The following is a 14,829-nucleotide window of genomic DNA, read 5'->3' as shown; positions in this document are numbered from 1 at the left end:
CTAAATGCAAAGATCAGTGTCTTTTCAAACATCAAAGGATTCAACTATAATACACAAGTTAAAGCTCACAGAGAGGGAATAGACTGATTTCTGACATGTCACACTGCTGCTGCAGGTATGAAAATCATATAGCTGCAGAGAAAGTCTTCACCATGGAGAAGATTAGCAGGGAATGGGAACAAAGAAGGGTGTGTATACAATGAGTAACACACCTTGCAGAGAATAATCCAAATTCTTCATTCTTTAAGGAGTGAGGGACCAGCTTTCTGCTTTTCAACATCAGATTGATGCTGTCCATCAAAATAAAACCCAAACTGCCTCTGTATGTTTACATATACACACACAAACAAGGCTGCTGATCGAGTATGATACACCTAAGTTTGGAAAACAATCTTGTAGCATTCTGATAAAAAAAATTACATTTGCATAATGAAGTGTACGAGTAGGCAAGCTTGAGCTGAGTGGGTGTAGGCAGGTAGTACACTTCAGCAGTAACTTAGAAAGATGCTCCCCTAGTACATTTGAGGAGTTTATGTGCCTCAAATCCTGGGGTGTTTTTTAGCATTGTTTAAAAAATAAAAAAAAAAAAATTCTAGCATCTAACAAGAAAGAAGATGCCATCTCTACGTGGATAACAGCAAATTCATAATTACTGCACAGGAAGAGATGAACAAACCAGAATTTGCACCTAAATAGAGATGCCCTGTATTTTTTTCTGGTATGTGCCTAAACCCAGCACTTCTGACAGAGAGTCCACAATATCTGAGAGCATTGCAGCCCAGTTTTCTCTTGGCCTCAAATCAGGACACATCCTCTATATGAACATTATTTAAACCAATTTTTTTTTACTGCTTAGGTACCTTAAGAACAAACTCTGTTTTTCCACATAGCATTTGAAAGAATAAAAATGTTTTAAAAAATTACAGACAGTTTCAGATTTGGATGCATTGCAGATCTAGGAAGAAGGGCTATCCTACACAAAGGTGTGTGAATTTAGCTAAATTTTTAATCCTGCTATTTATATTCGTATCAACTCACAGGAGTTTAGCTTTCCTCCCTTATTTTGCTGAAGTAGATCTTAACTTCTAACCAAGCTACACAAGATTTTTCCCAGTAAATTTTCATGGTTTTTAAATTTATATTCATTTTATTGATTCTTGTACAAACATGTTGAACTGCACTCTTTCTTCAGGTAGCGTTCATACTTAGTGGGGTTCTGTTTTAGTTCTCAGAGCTAGTCCTTCCTGTTCCATCACTTTTCTTAGTTTTGAACCTTATTTTAAAAAACATAGCCAGTATTTGGAAGTTGATCAGAGGCTGCGCAGACCCTGTGCCAAAAGGTAGCCATCTAATTTTGGTGCATTAGTGAAATTTTAAAGCAAAGAGCATGAATCTTGTGGCTTGTGCAAGTTTGTACTTTGATGGTGTTTTACTTGATTGTATTTGTTCAAGTTGCAATTGCACCTTAAGCTGAAGTCCAGCAGCATTCATGAGTTGGGTTAAATCCTTCTGATCATTAAATCCATCAGTATATTCCTGGACCTTTTCATTCTAAAGGGAAAACAGAAACTTCTAAGTGCACTTTAGTCTCTTCTCTAAGGATGAGGAGTCAAGCATCCTTACTGAGCTATTTAGACCCATGCTACAAGACCTACACTAAAAATCACTTCTAGACATGCATGGCATGCTAGGCATGCAGGCAAATGATGGGAGCACTGTCTGGACTCTGGCCAGAGGCTAGCCAAGCTAATCAGGATGTGGAAACATTTTGGACATGGTGTGAGGGAACTGTTGGACATGTAGATGCCCCATCCCTGGAAACATTCAATGTCATGGATGGGGCCCTGAGCAACCTGATCTAGTTGAGAATGTCCTTGCTTATTGCAGGGTGGTCAGACTAGTTGGGCTTTAAATGTCTCTTGCAATCCAAATTACCTTGTGATTCTATGAGAAATAGCAGTGGTGAGACACTGATAGGTGGTGCCACAGAGGATGGATGGATGGGTATTATAGGCCGCCAAGGGGATGTTGTGTGAGACATGGCCAAACTCCACAGATAACTGGAGGGAGCACTAAAGACCTTTAGGGAAAGACAGCCTTGTAAAGCTGCCAAACCCATGTAACTCTTTGAGGTATATCACATCAGACAGGTCACAGGATCAGAAATATCAAATTTGGTGTCTGGCTGGAAAAAGTTGTTGATTTGTGAGGAGACTGAAGTGGATAAGAAGTACAGGAGTGATAAAATTAAGGGTTGAGAGATGTGAAAAGGGATAATAACGTCTGCAGATTATGTAAGTGGGGTTGTCTGGGGGTAACTGGCAGTCTGCCCTGCCCTTGGGCATGGCAGCTGGAGCAAAAGAGTAAAAAACCCTACAGCTCCACTGTCACCGTTTGAATGGTGCCAGGTTATGGCCTCAGGAGAGCAGGATGAGAATAGGGCCTCAGCAGCCCAGCCCTGTATTCAGAGAGATCAAATGGATCATCCTTGTAACACCATGGGGATGCCCCTTCCAGGTCTGTGGCTTTGGACGCTGAACACTGTTGCCTAAACAAACTCCCAGTCTCAGTCCTTGCTGCTCTCAGGTGCTGCTCCAGGGGGAGGGCCAAAAGATGCACACTTGTGTCATCTCACCATTCATGCATTTGCCTCCCAATCCAGTTCCAGTGCCTGTAATGTCATGGTTACAGGTCCAGGCTATCAGTCATTCACAGTAATAATTTGCTACAAAAAGTCCTTGAAAGTTCTAGAAGCTTTCACTTGCCAAAATTAGGGCACAAACAGTCTGGGATATCAGCCAGTGTCTAACACTTTTATTTTTCTCTGGTGTAGGAGTAATTTTTAAAGCCCTTTAGCAAGGAAATCACTTCCCACTAACTGAAAATGAGTTGTCTTCATATCAGTTGAGGACTTGACCACCCTCTACCCACTCTACTTATCTCCTGCACAGCAACTTCTCCGTCTGTGCTCATCTGCTTAGTCATGACTCCACTACAGAACTCAGAGGCTACTATGATACTTCTGAGCAGTGAGGCTTGCATCAAAACAAACACCAAGATAAATTTCTGTTTCTTTGTGCTCAGCCTAACAAGATCAGCATGCAGAAATACAGTGCCTGAAGTTTTAAATTAATTTGAAGTTTCTAGGACAGCTCTCTAGAAAATAAGTTGTTAAAAAGGGATGATATTTTTGAGTTTAATTGCACAGTCATTTGTAATTTTTGTTAAGCCAAACACAATCCCTTTGCAGTAGCTGAGAATTAGGTGCAGAAGTTGTAATTGTGGGAAAGGAATCTGGGACCTGAACTAATCTGGCAGTTGGGTAATCTTACATCAAAGAGATCATATAGTTTGGTGGGAAAATGTGGCATTGCATTCACAAGAGCACTGAGGGTGGCTGCTTCATTTTACAGGTTTTGATATTATTAACCTTCTTGCTCTTCTGGCAAAACAGCTTTTCCATTAGGCATGTGGAATGGAACTCCAGAAAGGTTGCTTGTGAAGTTTGGGGATTTAACTACTAGAAATGTAGCTGGAACAATAACTTTTTTAGAAGCTACTCTTTGAGAATAACCTCATTCTGTCAGTGAGTGTTGATGACAGGACAGCAGGAAAGTCAGACCCACTGCTTCCCTCCTGCTTCAAGGAATTATCTGAGTGATGGCTCAACCAGCAATGACCTTTTTTTTTTTTTTTTTTTTTTTTTTTTTTTTTTTTTTTAAGGAGACATTACAATGGAAGGAGGGAGGTTGAAGAGGAGTTCTTACAGACCATTCCAGAATCACTGCCCATTGCATTTCTGTCTGCAGCTCTGATATGCAGATCAGATTTGGGAAAGTTATGTTCCCAATCTTGCCCTGTATCAGTACAAGCCACCTGCACAACCTCTCTATCTCTACAGCCAGTCTTGCTCAGATTTAGGGCTAGCGACATGGTTATTCCCTGGATGAGCAGAGAAATACATGGGGTCTTCACAGCACAGGGGTTCCCACATTTTTGGGAATATTTAATTTTCTGTGGAAATGAAAGACAACAGAAAGCCTTGTCCAGCAAGATGGATGGCTGCTTTGGCTAATCAGAGATGAGAAACAGGGAAAGTCAGTGGCTGTTGACCTTGACTTGATCCAGCAGCTCTCTTTAAATAAGGAATATGCATTTGACTGTCTCCCCTTTCAGGGAAAAGGAGCATCAGTCCAGATCATCACCAGGAAGGATAATGCCCTGTTCAGGTGCCACTGTGAACATGATGACAAATCATAGAATCATGGAATCATTTGGATTGGAAGGGGCCTTAGACATCATCTCATTCCAAGCCCCTTCCATGGGCCAGAACACCTTCCACTAGACCACAAGGTTTCTCAGAGCCCCATCCAACCCAGCCTTGAATGTTTCCAAGCATGGAAATTAACATAATAATTATAATAATTATAATATAATTCCACTGGGCAACCTGTGGCAGTGGTTCTTCACTCTTATGAGGAGAAATATCCTTCTTATATCTAAATCTACCTTCTCTTATTTTAAATTATTAACCCTTATTCTCCAGTTACATGCACTTAAGTCCCTCTCCAGCTCTATTGTAACTTCCTTAGGTACAAGAAAGTGCTCTGAGGTTTCCCTGGAATCTCTTCTTCTCCAGGATGAACACTCCCAACTCTCTCATTGTGTCTTCATAGGAGAGGTGCTTCAGCCCTTTGAGCATCTTTGTGGCCTCCTCCTCTGGACCCATTCCAGCATGTCCATGTCTTTCCATGAATGGAATCTTTAAAAAAATCAACAACGAACAACTCAGGGGTATTTATGCCCTCATTTGTATAGAGGTGGCAAGTCATCACCATCCAAATCAAAGTGTAGCAGAACAAGAGCTGCCATCACAGCTACAGAGCACTTGGGATGGCAGCCAACAGCACCGTGTCCAGGTGACTAATGCAGTATCTGTATATGTATATAAAGAAGAGGGTCAATTATAAAGTCTTGACAGATCAGCTTAACTATCAACCAGCAGGAAAAAAAAGATCAGAGATGCAAGGTTTGACTTGAAGCAGAAAAGACTTTTCTTCTCTAGAAACAGCTTCAAATAGGAGGCCTCTCTAGGCTTTTTTTGGTTCCTTTGGTCTTACTGTAATGAGCCAAGCTGTGCATTTAAAGAGGAGGATACACCTTTGACCTGATTAGAGAGACTTCCAGGGATGTTTCCAAAGTGTAAACTGACCTGAGCAATCCACTCCAGTAATCTCATTGATTTTAGAGGGTCATTTACAATGTTTGGAAGGAGAGGAGAAAACAAAGAGAATTTGTCTCCACTGAGGTTTGGTTCTTCAATTGAAGAACTGCTTTCTTTGTGAAACATATAGGACATATAGGGATTATATACTGTCCCTGTCACTTCTTGTTGATGAGTGTTGGGATACAAGACAGAGGAGGAAGGGTGGAGAAGAACCTACACAGATTTCACCCCCACCCTGTGCCCTGCTATGTTTAATACAAAACAGAGCAGCATCAAGTAGCACAGAGTTGAAATTTTGTCAGGTATACTTCTCCATTAAATTGACTTCATAAGATTTAGAATACCTGGAAGAATTTAGAATATTTAGGGAAAATGTTCAGTTTATATGATTATTTATATACACGTGATTCCTTTTTTCATTCTCAAAAGGATCACATTCAGTTCTACAAGCATCATGGTGCTACATATTTATATTTCACAAGTAGGCACAATCCATTCTAGGATCAACCAGTGTTGTGCTCCTGAAGGGGCAAATGCACAGCTTGGCCCAGAGGATTCATAACCTTGTACAAGCACAGATCAATCACAAGGGTAGAATCTCCTGTGATACCTTACCTCCAATTATGAGATATTCAACATCCACAAACCAGCAGTCTGCACAGAGAGCTGCTTCTGAACATTTGTTCTTACAAAAGTTTCAGGATAAACACAAAAACCTGATACCTAGCACTTCTCAATACCTCAAGGTTTAAAAGGAGGTGTCTTCTTTCAGTCATTGCAATCAGATTTATCTGTGGATCTTCCAGAGACCCTGGCCATGAACAGGTATCCTGTAACAGTAGGAATCAGGGATAGTAAATTTAGTAAAAGACTTGAGATGATTAGATCAAAAGATCAACAAAAACACTAGAGCTACCAAAGAGATAAAAACTTACACAGTTATTGTACTTTGCCACCAGAAAACCAGGGTCCAGTCAAGATACAAATCTAGATTTTAAGCCTTAAAAATCCCTTAGGCTCTTTGGAAATTCCTGATGGGGCGAAGAAAGCCAGGGCCTTGGAAGGATTGAAAGGAAATAGCAGTTGGTCAAAGAGACAGTGGTGTTTCTGGGCAATATCAAAGGGAGTAAACTGCTTATCAAATGAGGTATTTCTACCATCCACCTTCTTTGTTTTTATGCCCCAATGGGGTACCCACCACCTTCTAATGTCATGAAGGATGCAAGGTGGGCAGGAGATAAAGGTTCATGACACTAATTTCCTGCTAGCAAAAAGAAAATGAATAATTCTAGCATGACTACTCATTAAATTTGTCGAAGAAAATGGAAATTATGATCATACAATACGGGATTGTTAGAGGAGAGTAATCAGCATTGTAGTTGTATAATTTTATTTCCAGGAATGTGTCTTCTTTTCTTAGAACCATTTACACTTGGAAGAAATAGGAAGATTCTACACCTGCACTTAATGATTATCACTTCAGGGTGAGATACTGAACATGATGAAACTCTTGAAGTATGCCTACTACCATGGCAGGATACATTTTTGCTCTAAAGTGACACTGTTCAGCAATAAGACATGCCCGTCATGGTATGTTTCTGCACCTCTCCAGAGCTCTTAGCAGGCACCGGTGCTTACAGGTGGTAACAGCCCTGCATTAACTTTTGTGAGGGAAGTGAAGAATTGAATTTCTATCAGTGGTGGAAAATGAGGCAAAGGCATGGATTTGGATTTGGAGTGCCCTCATGTCTGCTTCTCTTCAAACTTTACAAGTATATATTTATTGGTACTCCTCATAGTGTTATTTGCAAGAATAGAAATTAGATTTTAGTAAAAACACAGTGATTTGAATTTCCCTTCACAAAACTAGGTGTTAAAGGACTTAAATGTCAGTGGTTTCAAAAAAAAATGTTGCTGGCCAGGTTGGTAGAGGTTTTTTAAGCAGATGATCTTTGTAAACACCCATCTTAACACAACTGAAATCTGAATAATAGAAAGGGTTTTCTTTTCTTCATAAACTGTTAAACTGATACTATTTAGAAACTAGTCTATTTGTAATACTTTGGTGGTTTTTTTGGTAATTTTTTGGTGTATATGGGTGTATTCCAATCTAGATACCTTAAATAATCTTTGAATGTGCTGAGAAAGATGCTTTGGAGAAAGCAGAATTGTTAATACAATATTTGTTTTCACTGTTCATGTAAGTTGAATGATAAAAGCAGATACAGACTGTAAGGTACATTGTTAAAGGCTGAAAGAAGCCTTTATCTTTGTTTTGCAATCAGTGAACTAACCCTTCTGGTTTTTATTCTTTGAACTATATAAAATATATTTCTCCTGTTCTTTTTTTTTTTTTTATGTTTTGGCTATTTGGGCCAATTATTTACTTGCTTAAAGTACAACATGAATGGTCAAGCAGTAAGATTGCCCTTTCTGCAACATATACTTGGTTTTTTTTCTTAAATATTTGCCCTGCCAGGTCTCAACATTTATTACAGCTGTCAATATTATTCCCATCCTACAAGTGTGAACACAAAGGGATGCAGGAACTTGCTCGGTATCATCCTATACATGTAGCAGACACATTCCCATGCTCTAGGCAAGTCTCAGAGCCTCCATAATATGAGAAATATCACTGAACATTTAACTTGCTGTTCCTGAAATACACAGACTTGGGAAAGAATTTATCCTCGATAATTTATTTCTGTTAAAGGTCTTAACTTGAAGGCACTCAGGAAGCAGTTATTAAGCTATTTTGATGAAGTGATTTGTGGATTCAAAGACCACTGAACACAGCATGCAAACCAAGACCCACCTGTCAAAGGAAAATCATGTCAAGATGAGCTCAAACAAAGCCCATGTCTTTATTCTTATTACTTATGGATATGCAAATATATTTGTGTAGGCAACAAAGGTATATTGCCATAAACATGTGCTCAAATGACATTCACAGAGGCTGTTTTCTACCTCATCCTTTTTTCCTTCCCCTACCTCCCTGGCAGGGATTCAGCCTAAATGGGTCATGAATTGACTACCTTTGATGTGAATGGTAAACATTTCATCTCCTGCTCTACAAAGTCTGCCAGTTAATATTTATAGGGATTGAGGAATAGTAAGTTATTTGAGGAGGAGCATATACATATTCCCACAAATACAGAGAAGGAATGGAAGGGAGGTTGTCAAGGTTTACAAAGACATCAAGTTGTAAAGAGTCTTGTGAAGACATCAGATGGTGAAGGAGCTAGTTATTTACAAAAGGAACTGAGTCGTTTTAATGAACACAGTTCATTAAAATTTAATATTGTCTTATGCATCTTAAATTCCAGGCTGCCAAAAAATAAAAGGTGATTTAATGTGAATTTCCACTTTCCTTGTTAATTCATCATTTTTATTAAAAACATTAGCCTAACAGCCACAAGGAAAAGTAGGAGGGCTTTCAGATAGAGACCTTCAAAACATTTTATTTATGCATGCTTCTTGATTTTAGAAGGTTTTGCTTCATCTTCAGAAGTGCTGCTACAGGGCTTCAGTGGAAGCCCTGAAGGACAGGAGAAATCATAAAGCTCATGAGAGATCTGTGATTTCTTTCTCAAAAAGTCAGTGAATATAGCTTGCATATGGAGACTGTAATTGTTAGGACTCCTTAGTCTGGCAGAGAGCAGAGGTCAGGCAACAGCAGCTCCACTTTCACTAAAGGAGGAAAGCTCTAGGCTTTGCATTTTTCTTCTCATCTTCAGCCTTTTCAACTCCATGATGTTATGGATCTCAACACATTCCTTAAATTTCTTATCTGCTCTGTGTTGGGGATTTTAGCATTGCTCTTCACCTTTCCACTTGCCATACTGTCCATACATGGGTAATTTCCCTTTTAAGAGAAGATGTCATTCCACCTGATACCCCATCTGACACATTTTGCTGTTTAATGTGTCATCATATTCTAGCTGGATTAATTTGTGCTAGAGCAGCTTATAAGGTCTTCATCTGTTTTCCCCAGCCAAATTACTGTTTCCCTCTCTCATCACCTTTGGTCTCAGTCCTCATGTGTGCAGATGGGGATGAGGAAGAACTGTATAATTAAACACTAAAGTGACAGCATATATCTTTGTCACTTGGTGAGGTGTGCCCTGGGCATGTGCCTGAGAGCAGAGGATGTTCGCAGCAGCAGCAGCTGAGTACAAGGCTGAGCCTATCAGTACTACAGACTGCTTTGATAGATATTGGTAAACACTGAAATGAAGTAAAAGCAATTTGAGGTATGTGAGGGTAAAAGTAATCCAACTGATGTGTTTAGTTCGACTCCCTGCTTTGCTGGCAGCTGCAGGTGCCTTCCTCTAAGTATTTTGTGGCTCTAAGCCAGCATGCCTATAACCTATCTGCCCTCCAGGGCAGTCAGGTTCATGAATTGAAAGGTATAAAACAAACTCAAGATCCATTAGGGAATATATGGAGACAGAACCTTTTTTTTTTCACAACCTGTGATGTGCCTAATATCCAAGATAAAGTATAAGATGGGAAACGTGGGATTATGGTACAGCACTGTGCTTTTTTTCAAGAGACAGGTGGGCATATCAGCCCCCTCTCTAAACAAATGGTCTGGGTAGGCACCTGGTTAGAGGTGGGAACTTACTGAATCCTCACATTAATCAAAATCTCACTCAGAGACAGTAGCTAATAGCTACTATAGCTGGTAGTTCAGAATAGTAACTAAGAACTAGAAGATTCTCAGGTAGTGTGGGAACAATTATCAATTACAGAACTTCCATCACCAACAAGCCCTAATCCTTTGAAGAGACTAAGAGGATTTCTGATAGTAACTCCATAATACCTAGAAGGTCTGAAAGAATTTTAAAGCACATGGGTTACTTGATCTTTTGGCCTCTAGGGATTGAAAGTAGGTTACACAATGCAGTTGGCAATAACTCCATGAGGACCTGGCAGAAGTACTACTTTCATCTGCAGAGAGCCCTCATTCAGCAAATATACCTATTTTGTCACAATTTCCTTTTAGTTTTTTAATGCTGTTGATTTGCAGAGCTGCCAAAACTGCCTAAACCTCCAATTACAGTCAATAAGGAATAAATAGACAAGCAGATTGGTTCATAGTGCAAGTGGATGGTTCCCCTGTTATAATGCAATTTTAAGGGAGAGCAAAATGCATAGTGAGGCTATTTGTACTGCCCTTGGGAGGACAGGAATATCTACCTTTAGTTCTCTTGTGCATGCAACACTGTAAGTTTGCAAAAAGGTGCTTCTTTTCTTTATGCATAAAATGCCCCCAAGACCTCTAAACAGCTTTGTTACTTGCAAATTTAAAGTATTCATTATTTACCAGCAGTTTGAACAAAACAAAAATAATATTGTAATCCCAGTATATTCTGGTATATATAATACATTTCTAATAAAACAATATACTATATGTAATGAAATTCTATAATATATTATATAAAAAATGTATATATATCAAATACTGAAAGAAAGGCCCTGATGTCCTTTGCTTGGAAATGTCTGGAATCTCCCCATCTGAACCAGAATTTCTGCTGCTCCTCAGTATGGACTGTTTGAAATGGTTTCCTCAGGTACTCTTTGAGTTTACAAAGTTTTTTACCTTCCTCAGGTACTCTTCATGTTTTGGCATGAAGCTTCCCATGTCCTTCAGGATAAGCTTCTCTCTGTGTTCCACAATTATTTTGTACTTTTTAAATTTTGATAATCAGGGTCTGCTTCCAATCCAAAAGTTTTGCCTTAACTCCTTCCTTATGTTGAGGAGCCTTAAGATAGAATGGAAATTATTATGGTATCATAACCCCAATTTGGTAACCCCAAATTCCAGAATCACCCCAATTTGGTAACCCCAAATTCTAGAATCAGAAGGCATTGTACCATAGTAGGGATATGATTTTCTGACTATGAAACCTTTCCCAGCTGCCTACATACCTCCTAAGGGTCAGGGAGGACCGGTTATAGTCTTCATGAGAAGTACCAGGTAGAAGAAACTGACAATATTAGGTGTTGAAAGGCACTCTTCAGCTCAGGCCAAACTCTTCCTTTTAAATATTCAGTATCATTTCTCCAAGGAAAATAAATTCACTGTATCAAATCCCTTCCATTAGTCCAGTCAGTGGAAAGCTGCTTTCTCAACCACTCCACTCTTTGTTTTTCCAAAGTGTCTCCCCAAAAGAGCATCCTCCCACTCACTCTCTTCTCTGAAAGGCTCCCAGAAGGACTGGGTGATCTTCCTCCTATTGTTGTTGACCCCATTTGGAAGAGAAGCAATTGTCCTCAACTGGGCCAAGCCAGTGGATCTTCCTGGGCCAGCTGTGATGACTTTTATCAGCCAACATCCCATGGCTTCCCAGCTGTAAGACGATCTCTGCTCAGAAAGGGAAACAGTGTGAACTTTGAGCAGCAGAAAGTAATCCCCCAACAGTCATGTAAAAACCAGGAAGTCTCATTAGTACATCTGATCTCTAAGGATAATATTGTGCAATTGAAAGTCAGACAGGAAACAGTGTAGATGCTTCCATGTAGTCTTCTTCCAGCTAGAGCTAGGAAATAATTTATCTCATCTTTATCATATGTCATCACCCTTGTGGCAACACTGCTTTCTGTTCTTAATTGGATGTTTCTGATTTGTTGAGTGGATATTGTTTTATACATTTGCCTTTTTTGGTTTCTATAATTAATTTGTTGCCACAGACTAGGTTGAATAGGAACAGGTTTTGAATGTTGGCAAGTAGTTTTGGCCCAGCAAGTTGTCTGAAAATATGTACCACATGAGTAGTCCCTCTGTATTAGACCTAACATGGCTATAGTGGAATAAAATTTCCATGCCCTTATTGATACTAAGGGTATGCTTTTTTCAAGTCAGAACTGATAGGCTTATCCTGGAAATCAGAGGATGACATGAATATGAATGTTTCCTTCCTCCTATATAGATTAATGGAGAGATTTTTAGAAGTGATTGGTGACTTTGCAGGTAGAACATGAGGCAGTGTAAATGTATGGATTTATTTTTCTTCTAATTATGAATAAGACACCAGACTCTGGTGTCTTTCCTTTGAAACCAAAGACTGACATAATGAATTTTCAAAAAATGTAATCAGCTAGCAATGCCAGAGCTGGAATCTCAAGTTGTTTATACAAACATTATTTGTTTTGCTCTGCCATTCACATTCATTAAGTCCATATTTATTGATTCTGCATGATTTGTTGAATGGGAACATTTTATAATTCCATACCAGACAAGCATCTCCCTCATAAATGTATTTATAAAGTATGTTTGTATGCAAATACTTATTTCTGCAGACAACAGCAAGAAAATACCACAGACCTTCATCAGCTGGTTTAGCAGAGTGGTTCCCAGGCCAGAAGATGCCAAGACTAAATAAGAGCAAGGCAAAGAGATATGGCTGGGTGATGGCTTGGCAGTGCTGGGTTAGAGGTTGTACAAAATGATGGTCTTTTCCAGCCTAAATGATCCTACAATTCACACAACCAAGATTTAGTCATGACTGGATAGTGTCCCTGGACATTTTCCACGTCTCTGACACTGACCTTGTATGTTGTTCTTGTTGATCTTACTATCACTGTGTCATCACCACTGCCAACAGTGAAGAGCAACCAGGTGGATTCAGCACTGATTTATAGCAGCTAAAGTTTTGCTCCAGGAATTTCAGACACATTGGCATCTTTCTATTGATCCAACTTCAAACAAAGGCTCAGGAAGTGAAGACAAATCTCTTCTGAGTGATTTGAAACAGTCTCCCATTTTCTCGAATCTATCATTATAAGGCCCTATTTTTTCTTAATGCAGCTGTAATTGCATTGACTGTTAAACTGTTTTATGCTTCCCTATGCTTTTACACTAAAACACACTACCAAGTGTAATCATTTTTTCTGGAGTTTCTTCTTTTTCTTATGCTCTGGAGATAAGCAAGACAGCTCCCAGCATTTTTTATTGGTACCACTTTTCAATTCTGATTTATCAATTACTGCACATTTTCAGTGTTATCAAGGTGCAGAAATACCACTAGCCTATGATATTTTGCATGCTTTTTTTAACCCTTACCATTTTTTTGCTAAGGAGTATTCATGAAGCAGTGATCAGTTGGATATCCCAGATGAGCATTCATTAATGCAGATACACTTAATTTCTCCCTCTGTTTCTTAGGAAGACTTATTTTTTGGAAATGCGACAGAGAAGATATATTGTAATTTTTGGTGTCTTCGTTTTAATGGACACAGCTATGTGATACCTTTGTCAGTACAGTGGAAAAAAGAAAATTAATTAAGATTTCTGTGTGAGAGGTTTATTATTTGAACAATACAAAAATAAAATGTAATTTCTTCTCATTTTCAAAGCTTATAAAAAAGAAAATGTGTCAGCTGCTCAGAGGCTGACTCTTTGTCTGCATTGCAGGAGCCAGTTCTTCTCTTGTGTACCAGCATGTCTCTGTTGCTCAGGGACAAGACCAGACAGGTATGGGAGTATATGCTGCTTTACCTGTGTAAGTCACTTTTGGATAGGAAGAGTTCATCCTTATTGTGCCGGAGTCACTGAATGGTGAATCCTTAATTTTAAAGCACAAGTGTAGCAGAAATGCCTGACAAGTGAGTTACAGTATGTCAAGTGACACTGAGCTCACACTATGCCTGATTTTAGTGAAAAAATAACTGTTTTGCCAGAACTATGCTCAGCGCACTGTGTCAATTTTATCCACACACTTTTTCTCCCATTTTGTTTTGTGATCATTTATCTATTTTGCTTATGTACTATTTTCTGTCTGATATCCAGTTTATCAATTATTTGGAAAGGAGACTGCCCATACTGATCAGCATTCAGCACAGTGAGACCCAATTTGACCTGTGAATTCTGCATGCATCTACACAGACACACCTGACCTTGAAGCCAGATGGGAAAAGAACATAATTTATTCAGCCAGGGATAATATGTACATTCTCAATTAATTAATGTACAGTTCTGGCTTCCCTCAAGACAACTTAAGACAACAGAGAGCTGAAGTGTAGAAGAAATTTATCACAGATGTGAATTTTTGTGATGAGTGCTTCATAATATCTCAGTGCTAAGATCAAAGCTCCACTGCAGTCCAGTGCCTTTTGCTTTATTTCTGCACATGAGGCCAGGTCTAAACTTGTTCCAAAAACGGACAAGGAAAATGCTAATATGGGGGCATTTCCTTAGCTGAAATTTCATACAGAGAAACTTCTTTGAGAAAAGATGTGATGTTTTCATTTGTGACTCTGCATTTACCCTATGTGTTGAGCAGTGATTGCAGAAAAGTTGCTAAACCCCTTTGTTTACATTGTTACTATGACAACTTTATTATTTTTCAATTTTAGAGGATAAATGGAGACAAAACCAAAACCATCATTGTTTTCTAAGAAATACACATAGAGTGTGGCTAAGAGAGGTCCTTGAAAGATTCAGAATGATATTAAGTGATACTAAAGCCAAGAACCATTTTGTATTATTTAATATTAATTCCATGTTCTGTAACTGCACAGAGTGCATCCCTGTGCCGTGGGTTATGGAGAGAAAAAAACCCTCTAAATCAATCTTTAACAAAAGGAAAAGTGATTGT

This window comes from Lonchura striata, chromosome Z (assembly GCF_050655825.1).
Source record: "Lonchura striata isolate lonStrDom1 chromosome Z, ASM5065582v1, whole genome shotgun sequence".
In the NCBI taxonomy this organism is placed as follows: domain Eukaryota; kingdom Metazoa; phylum Chordata; class Aves; order Passeriformes; family Estrildidae; genus Lonchura; species Lonchura striata.
The sequence above is the reverse complement of the archived record's forward strand: the minus strand, read 5'-3'. Positions refer to the sequence as shown.